General features: G+C 43.4%; 3 long non-coding RNA genes across 3 annotated transcripts; 2 read left to right on the top strand and 1 right to left on the bottom strand.

The window, feature by feature from the left end:
- Positions 1-864: 864 nt before the first annotated feature.
- LOC120482666 (uncharacterized) lies at positions 865-1,506 on the bottom strand. Its single transcript, XR_005623477.2, has 2 exons — positions 1,412-1,506; positions 865-1,228 (listed from the first exon to the last, which is right to left on the bottom strand). It is a non-coding gene; the product is annotated as an uncharacterized LOC120482666 (long non-coding RNA).
- A 21,378-nt stretch (positions 1,507-22,884) lies between these two features.
- LOC148970109 (uncharacterized) lies at positions 22,885-24,188 on the top strand. The gene is made up of 2 exons (XR_016148522.1): positions 22,885-22,979; positions 23,224-24,188. It is a non-coding gene; the product is annotated as an uncharacterized LOC148970109 (long non-coding RNA).
- A 1,337-nt stretch (positions 24,189-25,525) lies between these two features.
- Positions 25,526-26,666, top strand: LOC148970108 (uncharacterized). The gene is made up of 2 exons (XR_016148521.1): positions 25,526-25,579; positions 25,702-26,666. It is a non-coding gene; the product is annotated as an uncharacterized LOC148970108 (long non-coding RNA).
- Positions 26,667-27,436: the final 770 nt, after the last annotated feature.

Raw genomic sequence — 27,436 nt, 5'->3', positions numbered from 1 at the left:
ACACACAGAGGAAAGATGGGACAGAGAAAGTGTGTGTAGGTTTCGCCTGAACGTAACTGGTAGTGTAGTTGGTGGCGTGGGTAGTAAATTGTAGATTGAAGGTAAAGAGGAAATGGTCTGAGACGTTGAGAGGCTTCACTAAGATATTGTCTGTGATGCAGTTGCGTGTGTAGACCAGGTCCAGTTGGTTGCCTGACTTGTGAGTACCTGTGGTGATGAGCCGTTTGAGATCAAAATGTCAGCCTATCGAGCTATATTTATAGGGCTAGGCCATGCCCACTTCGGCGGGAGTGTGATGCAGTGGGCGCAATGCGTCCCCATAGGACAGTCATCAAAGGGCCTCTCTCGATAGGCTGTTGCAGTTGCCACAGGACAGCCAATAGCACGCTAAGCCGCCTTACCTGTGTCTGCATGCTGCCGCCACAGGTTTTACATTAAATCAAAATTAAGGACCATTTTTTTGGCTTCAATATCTCGTGGAAAAGAGAGGGTCACTGTGGAGATAGGTGTCGGACTGTTTTGAAGCCTCTACACAATACAGCACATTTGATTCAACTGTTCCACTACCGAAGTGGCTATCTCAGGTACACTGTAAAAACTAATCTATAGAATTTACCCAAAAAATGTGAGGTAACAATTTGCATCGACTTTGGTGGGGTACATTTAATCCATATTAGTGAGTATAAACTATCTGAAGTAAAAAGCTATTAAATACTTGCATAAATTGGGTAACAATTACCTCCATTTATCAACAGCTACTTACTCATTAAAATTAGGTAAAAATTATCTATTCAAATCAAAGCTAATTACTTATTCAGAGAAGGTAAAATGTACCCCCCACAATAAAGACATTCACATGGTTCATCAGATCAATGTTTTTAATCCAAAAATTCATATGAAACACTCAAAATACAGTGCAGCACAATAACTTTACACAACATTTCAAGTAATGAACATGTTAACTCACTGGACTATCAAATGTTGTTTCAATAATGTTGGATAATAAAACATTGCTGTTTTAGGAGGAGGAGAGAGTAGAAAATGAAACTAGAAGCGAGGAGATCAGAGCAGTACTGGAAGAAGTCCAATCACATTTTGTTGTATCTAAACTCTGTGATTCCATTACTTGGTTTCCCTCGATCACAATAGACAAATCTGGATCCTCCTCAGCCATGACATTGTGCTTCACAATCACCTTCATGTTTTTGTCTGTGTAGTCCTCACATTCCTACATGTAAAAAACAAACAAAAAGCATGCACATTTTTATTTAATGTAAGATGCTGTTTCAATATATTTCAGTTTATCTAAAAGGAGAGCAGAGGGGGAGTGGAAGGCAAAAGGAGAAGGTGGATACAAGAAGAGAGGAGGATCCTTTGAGTTAATCAAAAATCTGTTATGAATATGACATACCTGGTAGTAATGGAAAAGATCTTCTTGATTTTCACCAAGGTAGTCTTGTCTTTAATGAGGCAGCAGACAACAGCATCTCATGTTTCTCAATGTTCGGTGTCTGTAGGGAGATACAATTTAGTGATGTTAGAATGTTAGCGAAGTGGGGAGTGATTTACATATACTAAGACCGAATTACGGCCCTGCAACAGACTGGCGACCTATCCAGAATGAACACTGCCCCTTCACCTGATAAATGCTGGGTTGGCTCAAAAATCTTGTGACCCGAACGGACAAAGCAGTAAAGAAAATAGATGGATAAGACCGAATTCACACATTGATGTTAAAAGGTTTAAGTTGGTAAGGAGCTCAACTTTGCGCACAACAAATCAATTGTTTACAAATTACTTTAGTTTTAATTCACTCATATCAATAATTACATATTTGTGAAAAAATAAAATTACATACGTCATTTAAAGTGTCCAGCAGAGGACACATCTTGCAACCAGCTACTTCTCCTTTGGCGCGCATTAGCCGCAAAAGACCTCGTGAGTACTCATCAAGCTTCCGTGTGAATGTCTCCTCCAAGGAATATGTTCTGATGCGTCTAAACTCCTCCTTGATCTAGGAAGTTAAATGACCAAAATTTACATTTTAAATTAAAGACCAGCTCTCATAGTATTCACATGAATGTATACTAGTGGTAAGTAAAAATTACAAGAAATTCTCACTTGAGCTTCAGTGAATAATGCTGGCCACTTTAGAATAAACACACCCACAGAGGGGCTGAGGCTGACCACTTCAATTTCTTTGATCCGTTTTCACTTCTGTTGACACTGTAGGCTATCAACTGTAAATTAAAAAAAGAAACATTTCAGTAAACATCCTAATAAAAAAAAAAAACATAAATCTAACAGCTATATATGGCAGGTGCATTCTGAGGGTTAGGTAGCATGTTAGCTTAGCACACATCAATACACTACAATTTATGAGATTATAAAACCATGTTTTTGCTCCAAAATTACTTTATAATGCATGTCGATTGCTTTAAATAACCTTCTGTGATCTGACTTGGCTTCGGATAAAAAAAACGGACATAAAATATTGTATTTTATAGTATTCTGGACTATCAAGATTATATCGATTAACATTAACTTACATTATAAATGTAATATATTATGAAGTTATCTGCATGGCTTGAAGAACACAAATAATGCGTCATATATCGTTGCAATCATGTTATCTGCAAGTATTCAGCGATCTTTGGAAACTTTGTTGTGGTTTCAGGTGTCACAGGTCATGTGGCTCTTCTTCGTGATATATTATGTAGTAGCGTTATAAATTATGTGCACACGACGCCCGCCGGCTGCCAGTGTGTATTGAAAACACACTACATCCGAGGAGTATCCAGCGCTATGATTACATCGGCCCATTTTGGTGTATTCAATAAATATAATTCCTCTAACGTTATACAGAAATCTGACAGAAACCTATGATAATCAATAAATATTTCTCAGAATCTGCATATTTTTGAGCTGAAAGCACTTGTTTGGTCGAGCTCTGTCATGACGACGACAGAGGTATTTATGAATGGGAGCGGATGAATGACGCACATAATTCATATTAAAAACGCCATCGACTGTTTTTTATTGCATACTCCTGAAATTAATTAATATGGTCACTATAAGTTTCTCAGAAACAGTGGTCAAATACTGAAACCTGAGTCTTATATATGTTTAATAATGTATAATTTGTCAAGGTAATCACATTAAATCTGATAGTAACTTTGAAATCTGTGCCCAACGGCCGACCATCGGCTTGATGTGTTCCGCCATGGTGACGCCATCGACAGATTCAAACTTTAATTTCAAGTAATGACATGTTAAACAAACGAAAGCCCAATAAAAGCGAAGTGTAATGTCTCATAATTAAAAATATATATATGCACTCCTATGTTAATAGCTTACCTTCACTTCTGCTGTTCGATGGCAGCCAGAGAGAGGATCCAGCGTCGCCCACACTCACTCAAAAAGAAACCGCGGGCCTACGCATGCGCAATTTAAAGCAAAAAACTCACGTTTTGGGGGTATATTTTACTCCATTTTTCTATGTGATGATTCTTACTGTTGATGAATGGGTAGCATATGTAGAATTTACCCATTACTTTAGGATTCGTTGGCTGCCTGCAATAATCATGTACATTTTATATGGTTTCCACAGATTATATTTACCACTCGACAAAATCACTTTTTTCAGTGTAGGGATTCAGGTAGTGTGTGCATCTTATGGTGAACTGATGAGACCAGACCCTGAGGGTGAAGCAGGTATATAATAGGGTATGTTGATGAGGGAGTGCTGGTGCAGCGAGTGAAGGTGGGGACCAGGAGGAATGTTGGGAAATGTAGTGCTGACGGGTACTGAGCTGGTGACTGTGACACATATTGCTGCTGATTTTTTTTCAGAGACAGATGCAGCTTTTATTTGCTTATTCCTAGCCTACGTTTAATATTTTTTAAATGCTGTATTGCTTAACTGATGCTTAACTTAATTCTAAAAATTTTTATAGCTTTATTTTCCTAATTTGTTTTATTTAAAATGATATTGCATATAATAAATTACTATTAAATGATTAAATAGTAAAATGACCAAGTGCCATGTTCGAGATTTTAATTTGTTGAGTAGCCAGGTTCAGACCAAAAAGTCGTAATTTTATGAAGCAATATTCAGAAATGGGAGCAGTTGCATTATTTTTTTTCTGATTATTAGATTGTAGATTGAAAATAATGCTTGCTAATAGGCTTATTATTTTTCAAATTGGACCAACTGCCTATCCAAAATGTATACTGTAAAAAAAACAAAAAACAAAAACAAAACAACAACATAAATTTAATGCACCTTTGAACTATAGAGAAAAGGTTCTTTAACAGGAGCAACGGCACACATGCTGCTGTATAGGCTAATTCTGTTACGTTACACCACATTTATAGGTCTGGTAAAGTCCTTTTTCTTTACAAAAAGTGTTTCCAAAGTATTTTTCGCAACATTTTGAAGTATCGACCCAGAATTTACTTGCTTTTAAGTTAAACGGAAAAAAGATTTCCATCAGCTATTTCGGTAAACATTTTGATGCGCTAAACATTTTATCCCCCCCCCCCCCCCCCCCAAAAAAAAAAAAAAAATCTTTTGATTGAAACCTGGCTAGTGTGTTTGTGGTTGTTTCCTCTGTTATTCTCTGGTTAAATGTTTTGATTATTTGATTAAATACCTATTTCAGTATCTTGATCATTGTGCACTTTAATTACAGCCACCGACCATGACATATTGCAAGTCACTTGTAATCACAATTTTTACTTATAAAAGAAAAGAAAAGAAACAGAAGGCTGACATTTTGCCACACACAGAGTTGAAGAGTTGACAAGATACAAAAGAATACGTAGATTTCAAGTACAGAATTACCAAATGAAAATATTATACTAATAAATACTTTAATTACTTAAGTGGGGTAAAAATAGATGGTGAACTGATATAATGATCACACCTGCTTGAAAAACAAAACACTAATAATAATAATAATAATAAAAAAACTCTTTGTACAAAAAAAGAAAAACATTGATTGATGTATTCTAATGATTAAATATCACAAAACATGACAAATTGCCACTTTCATATACTGTGGCTTAATTTATTTATTTATTTGGCTTCTTAGGCCATTAAAATAGTGAGGTTAAGCTGAGAGCATGCAAATAAAAAAAGAGCAGCTCAAGGGGTGCATAAAGCAAACTCACTGGAGACAGATGGGCTAAAAAAAGTTAACATTGAGTGCGACACCCGTGATGGATAGCAGGCAGAGAGAGAAGTTTCTGTTTCTTTGCAGAGCACACACCATTTCCCGTCAACCGTATGCACAATTTCTCCAACAGGAAGCGCAAAGTGGAATGCTCAAGTGGCCACTTGAAAAGCAAAGTTTTTTTTTTTTTTTTTTTTTTTTTCCAGCAGGGTGAAAGCTCATATATGTATAGACATATGTACAGTTTTAAACACACTAGACAAAGAATCCACCTCATCCCATGTCACGCCTTATTCAACGACACCTGCTGTGTTCCTTAGAATTTTAGTGTGAATTCTGTGTCCGTAAGAACATTTCCTTAAAGTCCCTGTAAAGTCAAAATTAAGTATGGGTTCTGAGTTTGTCACACCACAGAAAAATGTGTTATTAGCCACCCAGCCAAATAAGCGATCAAAATCTAGAAAAAATGAGCAGTTATCTTTGTTCTCAAACGCTTGGCCCGTGTCCGCTGGCTGTGCTGAAACCACGCCAGGGCCGTACTGGGACTGAAATTCAGCCCGGGACTTTAAGATGGAGAGGCCTTTTATGCGAGTACCCTTGGTGCACGAGCAGAAGGATTTTTTGCAGTTATTTTAATTCCAATAGTGTTTTTATGGTATAAAGAGAATCAGATTATGCTAAAAACCTTCAAGAAACTTTAGGATGACACCTGCCTCCTCAGGTTGTATAAGCAAGTCACCACTGCACTGAACACAACCAGGTCAGCAAAACCTAATCTCGAACACATAAGTCACAGTGCTAACTACCAGAATGTCATGTGCACAGTCAGTTGGAGTGATAAAATAGTTACAAATAATCATATGCTCAAAAACTACAATGCAGTCCCATAAAATAGAGATTTGTGTGTGTGTGTGTATCCTTACTTTCTCAGCTTGGCTCCCTGGCTTAGCTTCCCCTGTGATGGACCCTGCCTCTGCTTACTGATGTGCAGCTACATATGCATGAGAAGAACTTCAGTTCTACCAGAAAGACTCGGGAGATAAGATACTGTACGATAAAACATTTTATTAACAGCCCAGCAAGCCATATATGCAATAAAGTTCTTTGGCGTAGGCCCCGTCCGTAACTCGCGATCCGAGGGTATGGATTCTGCATATCCTGCCTGAAGATGAAGGCAGGGGCGCAGCCGACCCCCACTTGGAGTTTTGGAAGGGACCGACCTGGTGGTGGTGGTGGGAAGGATGGAGCGAAGACCGTCTTGGTGGAGGTGGGGAGGATGGTGGTAAGTGAAGCGTCAGCATCTGCGAACTCAGACAAGTGCAAGTAAGGGTCTTTTATACTTCACGTATTAGAACGCGATTGGATAGATGAGAAGGTAATAATGACGTGACAATTGAGTCTTCCTGGCAGAACTTGCGCTACGCTTTCATTTATAAATATGACTAAGAATAAAACATTTTCTAATTCAATCTGTGCTTCAGTCAGGTTATTATCTAGTATGTGGAATTATTGGCATTTTAACCTATATGTAAATATCTGATAGATTTATTTTCCTAATATGATTGCCTACCCAGCCATGCACACTGCCCCTCTACTTGTCACTGTTTTTATACTGGTTCCATTCTTCTCCTCCTGCTCTTCTTTCTCTTGCTGCTCTCCTTCCTCCTGCTCCTCCTCCTTCTCTCCCTCATCATCAATACGACTGCAGGGGTCATCCTCAACCTGTCCCTCTCCATCACTGACCTTAACAGCTAATATACATACAGAGATTACTTGCTTAAAAGGATGTTGTCTGTGTGTGATGACACACTGCAAACTGCTCTTTATAATATATGAAGAGTTCAGATGCAAAAGCCTCTAAATGCCATTTGAAATTTTCTTCTTTAATGATGATTTTTGTCAAACTTGTATATTTAAGTTCAGGAATTTCACTTAAATAACAATTAATAGGTAATTATCATTGCCATTTAAGTGAAATTACTGAACTTAAATATACAAGCTTGATAAAAATGATCATTTTAGAAGAAAATTTCAAATGGCACTTAGAGGCTTTTGCATCTGAACTCTTCATATATAATATATCTCTAAACATGTGAGGGATACATGGCTATAACATGATAACAGCACATTTTTATTACATGGCTAATAAATCAATAATTTGACACAATTATACATACAGCTAATATATGTATGTACAATTATACATACAGCTAATATACATACAGAGATTACTTGCTTATAGAAGGATGTTGTCTGTGTGATGACACACTGCAAACTGCTGTTTATATATATCTCTAAAATGTAAGGGACACATGGCTATAACATGATAACAGCACATTTTTATTTCATGGCTATCTACCAAATAAATCAATAAATTGACACACAATATTGATTTATAAATGAGTTTACTGTTTTAAAAAACTATTGTATTGCTTCCGCTAAAGAAAATAGTTCTGTCTATACGGTTAGAATCCTGCGTGTCCATGGCAACGCGCAGCCTGTTATCAAGCAATAACAGACCGCATTCGTGGCACGAAACTAATACAATCGTTTTTATACAACCGCCTCGCTCTACATTATCCCTTATATAATATACTGTATATGCCTATATTTAAATGCAAATATAAATAATTTCAGTGTATAAACGCATCACTAATTGTGCACATGTCCTGCTGCTGGGTCGTCCTTCCTCATCTGTAACGTTACCTCCTGCCACAGCACCTTTTCTTTTTCATTCTTATTTTTTCGGCCCCACCCATTTCTTTCTCTTCTTTCCTTCCTTCTTTTCAGCATTTTTAAATGTCCGTCTCTGTTGCAACTTGCATTCATACAAATCTCCAAACTCCTTTTTTCGGCGCCTTAAGTTTGAGCCAATCGGATGTCAGGAAAAACGAGGATCAGTCCAAGTTAGGAGGGGCCACTCGTACCCCCCCTCAGATTGACGGTATTGGTTTGGCCTAGTCTGAAACACACACACACACACACACAGTTCCGTGTTTGTGAGTTTCCATGTTTGTGATCGTTTTTAGGGAATTTAAATGAAGATACCGATCTGTTTTGTACATGATCGCATCCAGTTCAGCTGTAGTAAATAATAGTACTGACAGTCACTCGCGATTGAGCGGTGAATGCGAATGTGCTCGGGGAGTGTTATTGTGTGTAAGGGGAGAGATCAGACTCTGTGCGTCATCAAATAGGGGCATCTTCAGGAGCTCATGGGCTCCAGTGCGTCATCGAGCCATGTTTTAGCCCCGCCCAAACAATCTGTAAAATTGCGCTAACTCCACATTTCATTAATTCACAGTTCACAGTCTTTGTAATATGTTTTAGCAATACACATGTAACATTTATAATTTGTTTAGAACTTTTTTGTAGAATTGCCTTTACAGGGACTTTAAAGGTAAAATACTCATTTGCGGACTACTATCAGCCCAAAATGTTGTTTTTTTTTATGCCATGTTGGTAGAATGTGTGTGGGTGGCCTGCCAAGGTATTGCATCTCCCCTGAGCCATATATGTTATGTGGCCAATTACTAGAGCCCAGAAAAATTAGGTCATAACATGGCTGATTGGCTGATGGCATCACAAGACTTTTGGAATGAATATGTTAGCCCTACTGTTATCTTTAAAGTAGTGTGCAAAACAATGACATTCAAAACTGAAACTCTCTTCTGACAATATTAATCAATGATTATGATGACATCACTCTGCAGTTTAGGTCCTCATCAAATGTTATGTACAATCAAATACTCTCTTGAATCTAAGGCGCCCCACCCCCTATTTTATAATTAGACACCAATAATTTATTCACACACTTATTATTTTCTATTTATGGTGAAAGGCACATATACAGTGTATATCTCACTATATACCATATATCACTATATATAGGGAACGATTTAGACAGTGTAAATATACTTTCCATTGGGGTGAATGAAGTTTGATTTCATGTTAGTGTGACACGAACCGCTGCAGCTTGCAAACAAGTCTGCTCTGGTGCTGTTGAGGGAGGTGGAGCGGAGGTGGACCGGAGGGTGGAATGGAGGGCCAGGCCCGTGGAGCGGAAGAGGACCTGGAGACTGCAGCAGGATGTGTAGGCAACCAGAGCAGAGCAGGATGTGCAGGCGACCAGGGTGGACCAGGCAGTGCAGGCGACCAGGGCGGGGCAGGCAGTGCAGGCGACCAGGGCGGAGCAGAGCAGGCAGTGCTGACCAGGGCGGAGCAGGCAGTGCAGGCGGCCAGGGCGGAGCAGGCAGTGCAGGCAGCCAGGGCGGGGCAGACTGTGCAAGCGACCAAGACCCCTCGGGCGGCCACGGCGGTGAAGAGCCCTCGGGCGGCCACGGCGGTAAAGACCCCTCGGGCGGCCACGCCAGTGAAGCCTCCTTGGGCGGCCACGGCGGTGAAGACCCCCCGGGCGACCATGGCGGTGAAGACCCCTCGGGCTGCCATGGCAGTGAAGACTCCTCGGGCGGCCACGGCGGTGAAGAGCCCTTGGGCGGCCACGACGGTGAAGACCGCTCGGGCGGCCACGGCGGTGAAGCCTCCTCGGGGGGCCACGGCGGTGAAGCCCCCCCGGCGACCATGGAAGGGGGAAGACCCCTCGGGCTGCCATGGCGGTGATGCCCTTTCAGGACCAGACACCAGCTTGGGAACAGACACTGGCTCAGGAACAGACACTAGAACAGAAATGGTCACAAGGACAGACACTGGATCGGCCATCTTGTCCGCAGACACTGGATCGGCCATCTTGTCCTTAGACACTGGATCGGCTATCTTGTCCGGAGAGACTGGATCGGCCATCTTGTCCGGAGACACTGGATCAGCCATCACGTCCGGAGACACTGGATCGGCGGTGGGCATCTTGTCCTTGGACACTGGTTTGGAGGCGGTGACATGAACAGTCTCTGGATTGGCAGAAGTTACGTGAACAATCTCTGAATCGGCCATCTTGTCCGTAGACACTGGCTCGGAGGCGGCCATCTTGTCTTTAGACACTGGTTCAGAGGCGACCATCTTGTCCTTAGACACTGGCTTGGAGGTGGTGATGTTAACAATCTCTGGATTGGCAGAAGTAACGTGAACAGTCTCTGAATCTGCAATCTTATCCGTAGACACTGTCTCGGCAGAAGTGACTTAAAGCGTCTCTGGCTCAGCAGAAGTGACGTGAAGTGTCTCTGGCTCGGCAGAAGTGACGCGAAGCGTCTCTGGCTCGGCAGAAGTGACGTGAAGCGTCTCTGGCTCGGCAGAAGTGACGGTGAGCGCAGGCTCGGCAGGGCTGACGGTGAGCGCAGGCTCGGCAGAAGTGACGCGAATCGTCTCTGGCTCAACAGAAGTGACGGTGAGTGCAGGCTCGGCAGGGCTGACGGTGAGCGCAGGCTCAGCAGGGCTGACGGTGAGCGCAGGCTCGGCAGGGCTGACGTGGAGCTCAGGCTCGACAGGGCTGACGTGGAGCTCAGGCTCGCCAGGGCTGACGTGGAGCTCAGGCTCGGCAGGGCTGACGTGGAGGTCAGAGCTTAACCGAATGGCAATGTCAGGGGTATTGTCAGGCATTAGGTAATTAAGAAGCTCATTGAGTCCATTTCGAAAAATGTCTTTTAAAGGAACACTCCGACTTTTTGGGACTTTAGCCTATTCACCTTACCCCCCAGAGTTAGATAAGTCCATACATACCTTTTTCATCTCCGTGCATGCTATAAGTCTGTTTGACGCACCCACCGCTAGCCCAAAGACTGGATGTGACTGGTTGCAGCTTTCATACTAATCCAAATGAGTGGCAAAATAACGCAAACGTTTTCCTATTTACATGTTGTGATTTGTATAGTCACATAATGTACAAATAACAAAGTCAAATGAAACAGACATATTTTAACCGTATAAAACCTGGGAACTATTCTCTGAAGGCGAAGCACTGCTACTTTGATGGAGTAATAACCGCATCACCTGAGACACGCCGTGGTGAGGAGCAGAGAGTTCGCTCAGTGTTTGGGTAACAGAGTCAGCAATTTATAAATAGTAAAAGCATAGTTTAGAGGCATGGGTTTTCGCTCTATTGTAAATAGCTGCGACTGTAAACAGGGGAGGTAATACCATGTTTCACAGAATTCCAACTAAAAACGCTGACTGGATGAAGAAATGGCTAACTTACTCTGGATATTTATCCAAACACACCTAAATAGATTATCAAGGGACATTATGTTTGCTCGGTACATTTCAATGGACGACTATTTTGAAAAATGGAATTTGCCACACGGACCATAATGTGCTGAAGGATACGGCTATCCCATCGATAGCACAGACAGGACAAGTGGATCACCTGCGGCTGAGGTAAGTGTTCCGTTATGTTTTTAGATGACCTACTGTAACAGTGCCATTAGCCAGAGCTAATCTAACGTTAGTGACACTATTATGATTAGGGTATGAATATGTTTGTATCTTGATGCGGTGCGAGATTTCTGCTTGGAAAAAAACGAGCGCGTTCACCGCGTTGAACTTGCACCCTGCGCGCGGCGCGCCTAGTAGCCTAAATTTGAAATAACCATGGAAATAACGAACTTGAGCGTGAAAAAGGGTACGATAGGCTGTGAGTTCATTGTGCAAAAACAATTTGTGCTATTACTTTCCCCTTATTCTATCCTATAGTAATGCAATACTGTATTATATAGGCTAATGTTGAATACATTTGGTTCAGCTAATAAATTGCATTTAAAATATATTGATTCCTGTAATAATAATTATTTATTCATGTGATATTTATAAATCTGGGTGCGTTTTTGGTTGGAAATCAATGAAACATGGTACTGTATTACCTGGTCTCCCCTGTTTATTGTCACAGCTCATACAATAAAGCAAACACCCATGATAAACTATGCCTTTATATCTAACGCCAACACTGAGCGAACTCTCTGCTCCTCGTCACGGTGCGTCTCAGGTGATTGTTATCACTCTGCCCAAGTAGCAGTGCTTCGCCTTCAGAAAATATAGTATTTATACGGTTAAAAGATGTCTGTGTCTCATATGGCCTTGATATTTGCACACTCTGTGACTATACAAACCACAACATGTAAATAGGAAAATGTTTGCATTATTTTGTCACTCATTTGGATTAGTATGAAAGCTGCAACCATTCACATCCAGTCTTTGTGCTAAGCTAGGCTAGCGGTGGGTGCGTCAAACAGACTTATAGCACGCACGGAGATGAAAAAGGTATGTATGGACTTATCTAACTCTGGGGGGTAAGGTGAATAGGCTAAAGTCCCAAAAAGTCGGAGTGTTCCTTTAAGGGCCATGGCAGAAACATGGCTTCTCAGGGAACAAGGGTTATAGTCATAATCCGAGACGTTCCCTATCGAGGGAACTCAACACTGCGTCGAGAATCGACACTTTGGGGAACGAGTGCTCACTAGGCCACGCACCGAATAGGCCTGCCCTGGAGTGAAGAGGCACTCAGCAAGGACTGAGCATGTGTGCACCGGGCGTCCTGGGAAAGTGGAGACTGTAAAATGTAATGTAAGTATGTGGGGTAGCCCAGTCGGCTGCCTCACAGATCTCCTGCAGAGGTACTGCCAAAAGAAGGGCCCTAGAGGAAGCCATGCCTCTAGTTGAACGAGCCCTTAAGGCCAAAGGTGAAGGCAAACCAAGCACCTTGTAAGCCTCAGTAATAGCCTCTAGTTGAATGATCCCTTAAGGCCAAAGGTGAAGGCAAACCACTCACCTTGTAATCCTCAGTAATAGCCTGGACAATCCAGTTACTACTAGTTTGTTTGGTTGCCGGGAGCCCCCTCTTAGGTGGCCCAAAACATACTAACAATTGGTCCGACCTTCTCCAAGAAAAGGACCTCTCAAGGTATAAGCTCAAAGCTCTGACGGGGCAGAGCAAGTGAAGCCTCTCTTCTTCCACCGACACATGAGGTGGAGGATGGAATGCCTGAAGGACTATAGAACGAGCTGTATTTGATGGAACTTTAGGCACGTAGCCCGGACTCGGTGCAAAAAGGCCTTTACTCTGCCAGGGGCAAACTCCAAGCAAGCCGGCGTTACTGCCAGGGCTTGGAGATCCCCCACCCTCTTGAGTGAGGTAATTGCCAAGAGAAAAAAAACATTTTCAGTGTTAAGTCCTTAGGCGAAGCCGACTCTTAAGGTTCGAAGGGAGCCAGGGATAACCCTTCCAGAACTATTGCCAGGTCCCAGGCAGGAACCCTGGACCTGGTTGCCGGCCTCATCCTCTAAGTACCACGGAGAAAATGAATGACCAACTGGTGCCTCCCCAGAGGCCCACCACCTAATGGCACGTGGAAAGCTGAAATTGCAGCCACGTACACCTTAAGAGTGGACGGGGAGAGACCCGCAGAGAAACGATCTTGGAGAAATTCCAGAATTGAAGCCACCGGGCAGTTTACTGGATCTAACTCGTGTTTTCTACACCAAGTGACGAACACATTCCACTTGAGGCCATATAATCTCCTGGTAGATGGAGCTCTAGAGCTAAGTATGGTTTTAACCACTCCAGCTGATAGATCAGCATTCAGGTACTGAAGCCCCTCAGAGGCCAGACCCACAGCTTCCAAAGCTCCGGATGAGGGTGGAAGATCGTGCCCTCCGCCTGAGACAACAGATCCCTCCTCAGAGGAATCTGCCATGGCGGAGCTATGAGGAGTGATATTATGTCCAAAAACCATACTCGTGTCGGCCACATTGGGGCAACCAGAAGTAGACTGATGGCCTCCTGACGGACCCTCTCCAGGACTTCCGGGAGCAGAGCGATCGGGGGAAATGTGTACAGGCGAAGCCTCGGCCAGGCCTGTACCATGGCATCCAACCCCAGTGGGGCTGGATGTGAGAGGGAGAACCAAAGTGGACAGTGGGACATCTCTCAAACAGATCCACTTCCATTGGTCCAAACCTCTCCCACATCGACTTCACCACCTCCGGATGAAGTCTCTATTCCCCGGGCCTCAGCCCCTGCCTCGACAGGATGTCTGCTCCCTGATTCTGAACCGCCGGAATATATACTGCCTGATCATACAAAACAGATTCCCCTTGGGAGAGAACCCCTTGGTTTTCAACCACCACTGAAGGGGCCTCATGTGTAGAAGGCCCAAAGGAATAATGTTGGATGCCACTGCCATGAGGCCCAGCATTCTTTGAAATTGCTTTACAGTGATGGCCTGGCCCAGCTTCACCCTGGATACCATCGCCAGAATTGACTCGATACATGCGGGAGACATTCGTGCCTGCATTGTAGTCGAGTTCCACATGGGGTTGCGCGAACTGCAGTCTGTACCCAGATTTTATTATCTACAGGACCCATGCAGATATGTTGGGAAGATGATACCACTCCTCTACAAAATCTACTAGGGCTACCAGCCTCTCGAGACTGGCCTGTGGTGTTTGTTGAGCATCTTTCTCGACTCCCTGAAGTGGAATACCGGCAGGTTGTAGTCGATACGGTCTTTGTGACCATAATCGATGCTTTGTTATAATATTTTCGCTGAAAATGGATGCGGCCCGAAGCGTTGCTAATGGCGGGCAGCCTACATCCTTTCCTAGAGGGCTCTGCTGTGAGAACAACCTTGGTTACCCCATAGCGGAGGGGACAGACCTCTGAGGTCCTACCACCATGGTTAGGACCTCTTTCCCAAAGCCCTCCTAGCCTGAATGACGCCCCTCAGGTCTCCCTTCTGGCTGGAGGACTTCGATTTCTGAGAGCGTTTCCTCTGTTGAAGTTTTCTGTTGAACTTGGAAGTTTCCCTGGAGGAAACGCTCACTTTCTGCTCTGCCCGGTGCGATGAGCTGGTCGATGGCTGGGGCTGATCGCTTTGCCCCACCCTACTCGATTTGGACTTCGCTTTTCGGGGGAGGTACTGCTGGAACGCCGTAGACTGTTTCTTCGCCTCCTAGAACCTGTCGACGACCGATGTAACGGCGTCGCCAAACAGGCCAGAAGGCGAAAGCGGCGCATCCAGTAGAAAGGACCTATCTTTGTCCTTTATACTGGAGAGATTCAGCCAAAGATGCCTCTCCGTGGCCACCATGGCCGCCATAGAGCGGCCAATGGCGCGGGCTGTTTCTCTCGTGCCCCGGAGAGACAGATCTGTGGCTTTCCTCAACTCCGCGACATCCTCCGAAGTCGGCCCCTCCCCCTCGTCCAAATCTTTCAGGAGGTTGGCCTGGTATGCCTGCAAGATCGTCATAGAGTGCAGACATGAATGCCCTGCCAATCAGATGTATCTCTGCAGGGCTTACTAGGCAATACCGGGGTTTTTAGGGAAGACGCCGACTCAGGTGAAAGATAACCCGCTAAGGCCTCTTCCACCTTCGGCATCTTAACATAGCCCATGTCCCATGCCCCCAAAACATTGCTATAATCGATCACACTGGGGCTGGAGACACGGGACGAGTGTGGTTTATCCCACGATCTCGCGATCTCTTTGTGGAGATCGGGGAAAAACGGCAAACCCCGGCGCTGAGGTTGTGACCTACGCTGCAGGAAACGCTCGTCAAGTTTACTCTTAACTTGCGTTCCCTGCTCATTTTGTGGCCAGCTGATGTTGATCTGGCCACAGCATGAGTCACAACCTCAACCAGCTTCTCATAATTCTGCCCATGAACTGGCATGCTGAATTCATGGTCGTCCGCATCAATGCTGGGCACATCTACTTCCTCAGAAGCAGAGAGCACGAGCATTGGGACCTGATCGTGGGCAGGAGAAACCGCAACGCGGGCTCCCGCACCACTCTCAGAGGCTGCAGGATCAGCAGATGGAGAACGAGAAAATGCCTCTGCATTCTCATTCTCCCCTGCAAGATCCCGCTGCGAACCTCAATGTCTCAGTCGCCGCATCGCCTCAACGAATGTGGGAACGGAACCCTGGGGAACGTGAGCCTGACCGTGCTCGTCAAAGCACGCCAGCCGGGAGCGCAGCACTCTTATGGGCATCGCATCAAGGTCTGCACAAGCACCCCCCTCGAGATCTGCCTGTGCATGCTGCACTCCCAAACAATTCACACACAGAGATTGTGTGCCCCCACCCGTGAGAAACGAGGGCAGGGATGCACACAACTCTTGAATTGTTGACTGGCCATGATATATTTTCTCAATATATAGACAAACAACACCAAATAGACAGACAGTTTTCACACAGAGCGCTTGCTGAAGAGCGAAAGCTAGTGTGTGTTGTGACAGCATCACTTTTATACTTCCGGGTATGCCGTCACATGTTACGTCACGACGCAACACCAATCAGGATTGGATTAGTTTCATTCATATTTCAGAGGCGCACGCTTAGGGAGCGTCCCCAAAGTGTCGATTCTCGACGCAGTGTTGAGTTCCCTCGATAGGGAACTGTGCCATTGATTTAACCAAAAGTTGACATGCTAAACACTCAAATAGCAAGATTTTGAAAGAACTAGGACAGAAATGGCTTACTTAAGTTCTCTACACATTCAGTTTTACAGGAGAAAGTATTTTAGCAAAAAAAAAAAATATATATATATATATATATAGTGGTGTAGTCTAGTTTTTTGTAGTGAGTATACTGTGATATACCAGCAGCCCCCCCCCCCCCCCCGCCTGCCCGCCCGCCCACCGCCACCACCACCCATTTGCGCAAAATTTTCAAAACTTGTGTAATATTCCTTTAAAGTTCTGTCTTAATAGATTTGATTATTATTATTTTATAAATTACATTTTACTATGCAATTTCTTTCATAATTCCATTGAGTTACTTTATTTATCACTATAAACTGTTTTAAATTAAAGACATTTGAGCTTCTGTGTGTTTTAATAAACTATTATTAATAGCATTAGGCCTACTTGAAGTAGGCCTATACTCTACTGTGCAATAGTAATATATTTCTTTTAAACTAGGTTGCATGAAGCAGGGGCGTCACTAGGATTTTGATCATCACTTAGGATTTTTTCTAAAAAAAAAAAAAAAAAAAAAAGGTGACACTTTAGTTTAGGATCTAATGCTCACTATTAACCAGTTTCATTACATGCAAAGGCAGGATTTTATAATCACTGTTGTCCCAAATGTGAGGTAGGTTAGTTAGGGGAGTTCAGGGTTTTCCTGAGAAACATTTTATTTCTCTGATCTACATATGTGCATTTTAGGATGTTTTGAAGGCCAAAAAAAATTAGATAACAGCTTTAAAACCATGTCAGTGGGCAGCTGAGCAGCTGATTATTTTTCTCTCCTCATCAGCATCACCCTCTTTTTCTCTTTGTTTTTCTCTTGCCCTGTCTCTTCCTCTCCTAAAGATGAGCTGTGACTGATATAGGCTTTTCATTTTTGTCTGTCAGTGAAGAAAGTAAACATGGGGTCAACTGATAAGTGGATTTTCCCTATGAATAATTTTTCTCGGACACGTTTATTCACTGAAAGCTACTAAAGCTAGGTAATTAGTTTATTAAATACATTCAAAACATATACACATTCATTATTGATCTTATGACTAATACAGGGCCAGGGCTTTATAATCACAGATGTCCTAAATTTGAGGTTGGTGCTTCAATGTTTTTGATTTCTCTGATGAGCATTTCAAGACGTTTTAAGACCAAAAAAAAGAATAAGAAATAGCTTTAAAACCATGTCAGTGGGCAGTAAATTTTCTCCCCCTTTCGAAGGCTGAGCTTTTTTAATGTAATAGCCTAAAGGCTACAATTTTTATTATATTCTCAATATGTACACATTCGTTACTTGTGGCTAAAATGATGAAAAGGTCTTTGTTAATGTTTCTTGTCCCCTCGCAATGACAGTAAACTATTAAATTGCATGAGTCACGTTACAGGCCTATTTATTTCACTTCAAAATGGCGAAATTAGACAAAACTATAGCCTATTAGTTTGCCTGATTATTTTTTGTCATTCGTTTAACATTTATGACCTAAAAAATGTAAATATGAAATGTTAAGTTTAGCCACTTACATCTTTTCTCGCACTTGCCTGTTAGCGCCGAGTCGCTCTGCTGAAATTCGCGCTCAGCAGCGTCTTTGAAATAAAGCCCGCCTACTTTGATTTGATTTGTCATCTCAAATAATCTGACATTGACGAGCAGTGACAGACCAATGAGCTCAGATGAACACGAACACACACACACTACACACACCCTGTCCTCTGTTTTTGACGTGCTCTCTGCTCGCGCGCTAAATCTGATTATAACAGAACTTAAGGGAACACGAAATTCTGTCGCCTTACGTTTAGGGGGGCTGATGTCGTAGGAAATTTATTTCACAAAACGATGCTGTTACGAATCCTCACGCTTTTTAAAGTGGGCATACGGAGATCTTTGACATTTCCTAGTGGGTATACGCAAATCCTTGACATTTTCTAGTGGGTATACGGCGTATACCTGCGTATCACGTAGACTACACTACTGTATATATGAAGAGTTCAGATGCAAAAGCCTCTAAGTGCCATTTGAAATTTCCTTCTAAAATGATCATTTTTATCAAGCTTATATATTCAAGTTCAGTAATTTCACTTAAATGACAATTAATAGGTAATCCTCATTGCAATTTAAGTGAAATTACTGAACTTAAATATACAAGCTTGATAAAAATGATCATTCTAGAAGAAAATTTCAAATGGCACTTAGAGGCTTTTGCATCTGAACTCTTCATATATATATATACACGCTTCACCTTTAATTGTGTCTATGTTAACATTATGTTTGGCATCTGCTATAGTGAGCATTGCATTTGGGATCATCTATAAGTATCTAAATCACTCGTGAACTGCATGAGCACATGAGAGACCGAATAACACGACAAGTGAATTACAACTTATTGAACAATGCTGATTTTGTCAAGCAATGTGTCCACAGCAAGTTGAAGTGCATTTTTAGTCATCCCCTATTAGTTAGCTCTATCTGCTCTCTGTGTCATTTAAATGTTCACCTGCATACACCACTAATAACCGAGTCACACCAGAGCTCTCACATTGCAAACGAAACGACAGTCAACAGCACCCCACTGTCACTTATCGTGAATTGGCCGTCTGCAAGTAAACACTTCAACGGGTCAAAAACACATGAAACAACACCAGCGCTCACCTCCTCTCTCCCCTGGTATGGCATGTCCCCTGAGCCATGCATTAAAGACTCTCATCTTTGAGCATGGCTGTCAGACGCCAGCCCACCTTTCCCGACATCCCTGCAGACATCTCCCTACAATTGTTTTCCAGGCTCTGGCAAAGCCTTGCTGCCTGGCAGGGCAGAGAATATAATAACTAAGCCTTCTGTGACGGAATGAGATGAGACTGCTTGATATGGATCTGATGCATAAGCTGTATGCATATTGGGCCAATCCTTCAGGGCCTGCATATCATTGCCTGAGGTAGACAGCTATACATACACATTTGACATTTCAGAGCATGCAGTGTTCCCTCGATAAAAGCACTGTAACTGGGACACAACAGTTATAGGAAGTGACATGAATTGTAAACAAATGATTTCTGTTATTGTCTGTGGAACTGTAAAATAGGGAATTCCCTTAATCACATGGCATTTCCTATAGAAACTGACTTTAGAAATGCAAACAGTTTACAGATGTCCCCACAGAGCAAATGCTAACAAGAACTAGCATGTACATGTACGCACAATTTCTAACCTGATTACCGTAACAACCTCCTCCCTATAATACCTTGAGTAAGCTATTGGACAATGTCTTAATGGAAGTTGTTCGGCTGGCACATGCTCCCCATGCTGCCATCTTTGCTTATGGGCACTCAGTTCCAAAACTAAATTTGATCCAGTGATCACTGCCATTTGATTTATCAAATATAAAACCAAAATATACTGTTTATTTCATACAAAGGTACATGTTGAATGCAAAAAGCAAAACAATATTTTATAAAATGGACAGTTCTGGTTCTTGATTATGATTTGTTGAGCCATGTTCAAAGCCATTGTAAAATGCATACACTCGTTTCAATAAAACAGAAATTCTAATTCAGCTGTACAATGACATCACCCCCAAAAGCATGTGTGCTCCAGGGGCCGCTGATTAGACTTACGTGCCTGCGGCAAGATGCTTGATTGGCCAGACACGTTCTTCATGTACCCTTTGCTATTACAGCCATACAACTATGGAAGGCCTAGTGGTATGTGTTACATTTGTCTTTACATAATAATAAGAATCAGATGTTACAAATTGAAGATCAGTGTTATTGTAGATCACAACATAAATGAAAGCCATAAGCAATTTGTGTAGGGTAAAAAATGGAACATCTGGGGAATTTAAAGTATTCATACTAGAGGTCCTACCCAACATGACTCAATTTGTTTTCTTTACAGGTCTGATATACATTTTTCATATAAAACTTTATACAACTCTACTCATATACATGTTCAGATTTCATTTTAAAAAGAATTGTCAATCAATGAAAATAATTAAAGCTAATTAGATAATAAAATAAGGATTATTTAATGAGATTATATTAATTTATTAAAGAGTACAGCATTGGATAGACATCACAAAAAGCGTCTTTCGATGTCAATATCGTTAAGTTCAAGCTCTGTAACTTGCAGGAATAAGTGGATAGTCAAGGCCATTTCTCTTGCTTATGAGTCCTCTGGCCAGCCGTGTCCTTTGGTGGTCAGAGCTCATTCCACTCTGAGTATGGCAGCCTCTAAAGCCTGAATATCTGGAGTTTCTCTCCAAGACGTTTGCGATGCTGCGGGCTGGTCTTCTCTGCTCACATTTGTCTGGTTTTATAGCCTGGACCTGGATGCTGCCCCAGGGTCCCAGGTGCTCAGTGCTTAGTGTGGTTTTGACAACAGGCTACACTCAGGCATTTGAAACTATGGTGGTTATTGACGCATCGCAAGTTCCCTCGAAAAGGGAACGTCTCAGATTACGACTGTAACCATAGTTCCCTGAGAAAGGGAACGAGACAATGTGTCTCTCTGCTATACTTCCCGTATCCCTGTGATTGTCTTGCTTCGGCAATTTTCGAAACTAATGTCGGCTTTTACGCTAATATGGCCTAATCGTCCTAGGAAAGCAACTATCTGTCATTTTACATTGCAGTCATTTAAATGTAAGTACAGTATTTATTATAGCTGTGTGTCATAATACAGCAGTGAAATATGGTTGCCTACTGTTGTGTATAGGGGAAAAGGTACAGGAATTACTATTATCTAAATACATATTTCAATCTATTTGGAATATATTCTACATTTATTTTTGACACTATAAAATATATTTCAATATATTTATTTTGTGTATGGGCATTGCGGTGCTGCAGTAGAGAATTGGTTACCTCATATGAGGTGGAGTAGCAGTTTGGTTGTGAGTTTGCACCAGGTTTGCAATAAGGGCTCAGCCCAAGGCTCACCCCTCCCTTTCGAAGAAGCTACGGTTGCTAAAACGGGACAAACATCTCATCAGCTGAGACAGCAGAGAATAGCCAGAGTAAGACAAGAGTGTGTAACATTGTCAACGTTTCTGTACCACAGTCCATTATTAACCACATCATGGATAAAGTTTACAAAGCCATAGTCAGGTAAAGGTCAAGGGTTTTAATATATAATTTAATATAATATTAGTAATCAGCTGATTGTCTCACAAACGTAACCAGCAGCACATTTCTCCCAACATAGCAAACCCATAATACAGCGAGGGAGAAGAATCACAGAAACTATGCAACTATATATTTTTTCTAAAAGGGTAGTAAAAGTTTAGCTGGCTAATATGAGCTGTTACTGTGGACAGTACTGAATTGGTTAAAGAATAAAGCCTTGTTTATACTCGACGCATCCGCATGAGCCCAAATGTGCGCGTGGCAAAAAATGACATGATTGTAACAGCACCCACACACATCCGCATCCCATAGACACCATTTAATACACACAATAGGCTTTTTTCTCTGATTTTGAAACCTCTTCGCGATCAACTTAGATCTCTTACAAGACCGACAGGTTAGTGATTCCTGTAACATACTGTTTTACGGTCAATGACATGAGTACTAATGAGCTGTCTCATAAACATAACCAGCACATTTATCCCCACATAACAAACCATAACACAATGAGGGAGAACTAAGTTACATGAAACAATCCAACTATATATTTTACACCACTCACAAGGGAAAAGTCACTACTCACGGTGTTTATGGCTAGCTTCTGTCACAGGTCGAGGGGAGGAACGCTCGGGTGACCAACCACCCCCCCTCTAACCGAGTCACCACCGTGAGGAGCCGACACCACAGGCACACAACAGAGGACCACAGAGACAAGTTTCAAAGGAGTAACAATCTTTATTAAACCAAGGGTTTCTCACAGTTTAAGATACTCTCAGTGGTGCTGCAGACTTCCGGACTCATACAGTAAGTATGGCAGGTAAGGATTCTTCACAGTACAGGGTACTCTCGTAGGTGCACGGTAATGAAGCAGTGGATTAAAAGCTTACTTTTCCCCCAGCGGTGCTGCAGACTTCCAGACTCATACAGTAAGTATGGCAGGTAAGGATTCTTCACAGTACAGGGTACTCTCGTTGGTGCACAGTAATGAAGCAGTGGATTAAAAGCTTACTTTTCCCCCAGCGGTGCTGCAGACTTCCAGACTATGGCAGGTAAGGATTCTTCACAGTACAGGGTATTCTCGTTGGTGCACGGTAATGAAGCAGTGGATTAAAAGCTTACTTTTCCCCCAGCGGTGCTGCAGACTTCCGAACTCATACAATAAGTATGGCAGGTAAGGATTCTTCACAGTACAGGGTACTCTCGTTGGTGCACGGTGATGAAGCAGTGGATTAAAAGCTTACTTTTCCCCCAGCGGTGCTGCAGACTTCCAGACTATGGCAGGTAAGGATTCTTCACAGTACAGGGTACTCTCGTTGGTGCACGGTAATGAAGCAGTGGGTTAAAAGCTTACTTTTCCCCCAGCGGTGCTGCAGACTTCCGGACTCATACAGTAAGTATGGCAGGTAAGGATTCTTCACAGTACAGGGTACTCTCGTTGGTGCACGGTAATGAAGCAGTGGATTAAAAGCTTACTTTTCCCCCAGCGGTGCTGCAGACTTCCGGACTCATACAATAAGTATGGCAGGTAAGGATTCTTCACAGTACAGGGTACTCTCTCTCTCTTCAGTTCACAGTAGGGCGACAGTGGGTTAAACGATTACTTTATCAGCATTGCTGTATACTTCTGGGCTCAAACAGTAAGTAGAACAGGTGAGGACATTCACAGTACACAGTACTCTCTCTTCAGTTCACAATAGGGAGACAGTGAGTCATAATGTTACTTTACCAGCGATGCTGTGTGCTTCTGGGCTCAAACAGCAAGTAGAACAGCTGGGGATCTTCACAGTACAAAGTACTCTCTCCTCAGTTCACAGTAGGGCGACAGTGGGTTAGACAATTACTTTACCAGCGATGCTGTGTGCTTCTGGGCTCAAACAGTGAATAGAACACGTGAGGACATTCACAGTACACAGTACTCTCTCTTCAGTTCACAATAGGGAGACAGTGAGTCATAAGGTTACTTTACCAGTGGTGCTGTATGCTTCTGGACTCAAACAGCAAGTAGAACAGGTGGGGATCTCCACAGTACAAAGTACTCTCTCCTCAGTTCACAGTAGGGAGACAGTGAGTCATAAGGTTACTTTACCAGTGGTGCTGTATGCTTCTGGACTCAAACAGCAAGTAGAACAGGTGAGGATCTTCACAGTACAAAGTACTCTCTCTTCAGTTCACTGTATCACTCTGGGCTTCTGACGGGGGCAGATATAATAACTTTCCACGTACGTGTAAGCATTGATGAGGGCCACTTCTCAACAAAGACACAGCACACTTGTGTTCACTTCAATTCCACAGCAATAAATCAATGTGTATCAATAAGGCAAAAGCACTGCAATTCACTCACACGGTAGGGCTGATCAGAGGCCTCGCTCTGTTTGTTGTGCTCACTTTACATGGGGTTTCACTTTCAATTCCTCCTCCACACACTCTGAAACACATAGCTCCTCCAACAGTCAGATCCACACTCACTGTATCCTCTTCAAGCGGTTTAAATGTTCATAAGTTAAAATCAGTTCACTTATCTTTGCTCTTTCCTTTCCCAGCACAGATCCAGTCGATAGCTCAGACCAGCAGGCTTCCTATAAACAATCACTCTGATCCAGCAAGCTTAAATGGGCGTCTCTCCCTTTCCCCTGTCCCTTCCCTGTCAGTGGGTCCTCCATCTGAGCCTCCTCCATCTGTGTCCTCCCCGTCTGTGTCTCCCCCGTCTGAGCCCTCCTCTCCCTTCTGTCTGTGTCCTTTTATCTTGTTTATCTTGACTCGTCAAACAGGAAACCTGTGTGAGTGCCGCTCCTCTCTCTCTCGCACCTGCAGTGCATTAGCGCTAATCAGTGCGGGCATGATTCCATCACGCCCGGAGCTGCAGTGGTGTGTTGCACACAATCCGTTCCCCTAGGGAACTTGCGACTCTGAGGAGGGTTCCGATCGCCAAGCGATTTTGTCACCCGTGACATCCCCCCTTGCCAATCGGTTCAAGTCCCTAGAACCGACGTTCCTCAATTCCATTTGCCATATCTCTCCAGTGGCTGTCCTCGGGTATCCCACTGAGGTCGTCGGGGTGGCGAGGGCGGAGCCGCTCTTACTTCACTTCGAGGTCCCTTGGGACCACAGCCCACCCTGGGTACCTCTTCGTCCCCCATCGCGTACCTGTGGCCGCTACAACTCACGGTGTGTACCCTGCCGACTACGCCACTTTTGATGTCACAGGTCGAGGGGAGGAACGCTCGGGTGACCAACCACCCCCCCTCTAACCGAGTCACCACCGTGAGGAGCCGACACCACAGGCACACAACAGAGGACCACAGAGACAGAGACAAGTTTCAAAGGAGTAACAATCTTTATTAAACCAAGGGTTTCTCACAGTTTAAGATACTCTCAGTGGTGCTGCAGACTTCCGGACTCATACAGTAAGTATGGCAGGTAAGGATTCTTCACAGTACAGGGTACTCTCGTAGGTGCACGGTAATGAAGCAGTGGATTAAAAGCTTACTTTTCCCCCAGCGGTGCTGCAGACTTCCAGACTCATACAGTAAGTATGGCAGGTAAGGATTCTTCACAGTACAGGGTACTCTCGTTGGTGCACAGTAATGAAGCAGTGGATTAAAAGCTTACTTTTCCCCCAGCGGTGCTGCAGACTTCCAGACTATGGCAGGTAAGGATTCTTCACAGTACAGGGTATTCTCGTTGGTGCACGGTAATGAAGCAGTGGATTAAAAGCTTACTTTTCCCCCAGCGGTGCTGCAGACTTCCGAACTCATACAATAAGTATGGCAGGTAAGGATTCTTCACAGTACAGGGTACTCTCGTTGGTGCACAGTGATGAAGCAGTGGATTAAAAGCTTACTTTTCCCCCAGCGGTGCTGCAGACTTCCAGACTATGGCAGGTAAGGATTCTTCACAGTACAGGGTACTCTCGTTGGTGCACGGTAATGAAGCATTGGATTAAAAGCTTACTTTTCCCCCAGCGGTGCTGCAGACTTCCGGACTCATACAATAAGTATGGCAGGTAAGGATTCTTCACAGTACAGGGTACTCTCTCTCTCTTCAGTTCACAGTAGGGCGACAGTGGGTTAAACGATTACTTTATCAGCATTGCTGTATACTTCTGGGCTCAAACAGTAAGTAGAACAGGTGAGGACATTCACAGTACACAGTACTCTCTCTTCAGTTCACAATAGGGAGACAGTGAGTCATAATGTTACTTTACCAGCGATGCTGTGTGCTTCTGGGCTCAAACAGCAAGTAGAACAGCTGGGGATCTTCACAGTACAAAGTACTCTCTCCTCAGTTCACAGTAGGGCGACAGTGGGTTAGACAATTACTTTACCAGCGATGCTGTGTGCTTCTGGGCTCAAACAGTGAATAGAACACGTGAGGACATTCACAGTACACAGTACTCTCTCTTCAGTTCACAATAGGGAGACAGTGAGTCATAAGGTTACTTTACCAGTGGTGCTGTATGCTTCTGGACTCAAACAGCAAGTAGAACAGGTGGGGATCTCCACAGTACAAAGTACTCTCTCCTCAGTTCACAGTAGGGAGACAGTGAGTCATAAGGTTACTTTACCAGTGGTGCTGTATGCTTCTGGACTCAAACAGCAAGTAGAACAGGTGAGGATCTTCACAGTACAAAGTACTCTCTCTTCAGTTCACTGTATCACTCTGGGCTTCTGACGGGGGCAGATATAATAACTTTCCACGTACGTGTAAGCATTGATGAGGGCCACTTCTCAACAAAGACACAGCACACTTGTGTTCACTTCAATTCCACAGCAATAAATCAATGTGTATCAATAAGGCAAAAGCACTGCAATTCACTCACACGGTAGGGCTGATCAGAGGCCTCGCTCTGTTTGTTGTGCTCACTTTACATGGGGTTTCACTTTCAATTCCTCCTCCACACACTCTGAAACACATAGCTCCTCCAACAGTCAGATCCACACTCACTGTATCCTCTTCAAGCGGTTTAAATGTTCATAAGTTAAAATCAGTTCACTTATCTTTGCTCTTTCCTTTCCCAGCACAGATCCAGTCGATAGCTCAGACCAGCAGGCTTCCTATAAACAATCACTCTGATCCAGCAAGCTTAAATGGGCGTCTCTCCCTTTCCCCTGTCCCTTCCCTGTCAGTGGGTCCTCCATCTGAGCCTCCTCCATCTGTGTCCTCCCCGTCTGTGTCCTCCCCCGTCTGAGCCCTCCTCTCCCTTCTGTCTGTGTCCTTTTATCTTGTTTATCTTGACTCGTCAAACAGGAAACCTGTGTGAGTGCCGCTCCTCTCTCTCTCGCACCTGCAGTGCATTAGCGCTAATCAGTGCGGGCATGATTCCATCACGCCCGGAGCTGCAGTGGTGTGTTGCACACAATCCGTTCCCCTAGGGAACTTGCGACTCTGAGGAGGGTTCCGATCGCCAAGCGATTTTGTCACCCGTGACACTTCCAGCTTTCTGCTGCTTCTCTTTCAAGGTGGTGACGAAAGACATTCTGTAGCGCTGTTTGTTCACGTTCGGCTATGGCAGAAACATGACGTCACAATATGGCGAACTTCATGGAAGGGGATTCCCACGGTTATGGAGATGTAAATGTCTCATTCTAAGGTAATAAAAACATTACGGTTTATTAAGGAAGTTCTTTATACACCACTGAATACATAATTATGGATATCATATTACATTTCTGTTAATAGATACTCAACTTTTTTACACATTGCACCTTTAATGGCCTTTAATGTATACATCTAATACC

The sequence above is a fragment of the Pimephales promelas genome, chromosome 21 (genome assembly GCF_988280905.1).
Source record: "Pimephales promelas chromosome 21, fPimPro1.hap1.1, whole genome shotgun sequence".
NCBI lineage: Eukaryota > Metazoa > Chordata > Actinopteri > Cypriniformes > Leuciscidae > Pimephales > Pimephales promelas.
This window is presented reverse-complemented; position numbering and strand designations above follow the sequence as displayed.